Source organism: Opisthorchis viverrini (genome assembly GCF_000715545.1).
Source record: "Opisthorchis viverrini unplaced genomic scaffold opera_v5_103, whole genome shotgun sequence".
NCBI classification, from domain to species: domain Eukaryota; kingdom Metazoa; phylum Platyhelminthes; class Trematoda; order Opisthorchiida; family Opisthorchiidae; genus Opisthorchis; species Opisthorchis viverrini.
The window spans coordinates 651,388-652,008 of record NW_008751758.1 but is presented as its reverse complement, the minus strand read 5'-3'; positions in this window follow the sequence as shown (position 1 = coordinate 652,008).

Below are 621 nucleotides of genomic sequence, written 5' to 3'. Positions count from 1 at the left end.
GTGGATCGTCAATGGTGGAGTCTTCCATAACAGTTCTGGCAGCCACCTCCACGGCGGTGGGAACGATCAGAACGGAAGATAGTGTATCCCGGTATGGAGATAAGAGCATCAGGTGTGTTAGGAGAGAGCCACGTTTATGTGATGAAAATGAAGGTTGGACAAGCTATAGTGGAGATAACTTGGATGTAGTGCAATTTAGGTAAGAGAGAGCGGGTGTTGATCAGAACGGCAGAGAGATTGCTAGCGGGATCGGGGAAGGTGGGTAATGTGGCTAGCAAGAAGTTGACAAGCCCAGGTAGGTCAGTGTGGAATGAAGTAGAGACAGGGGAATCGGGGGTTCTCGAGTTAGTAGGTGAAGTAGGACCAGGTAAACATACGTGAGAACAAGATGATGGGGCGTACCGCGATGGGTACCGAGGCAGCGTTTGGATGGCAGGGGAGGTAGCGGAGCTCCATGGACAAAGAGTAACAGGCTGGGTCGGACAATCGTTTGTAATAATGCAATCGATATAGTCAGGAGGTGGTACCGTGTGTGGTAGCTCAACAGAAACCGCGGGATTTAGGTCACGCGGGGTGGAAGGGCAGGAGAAGTGTTCAAGAGACAGGGAATGAGAGGGTAAA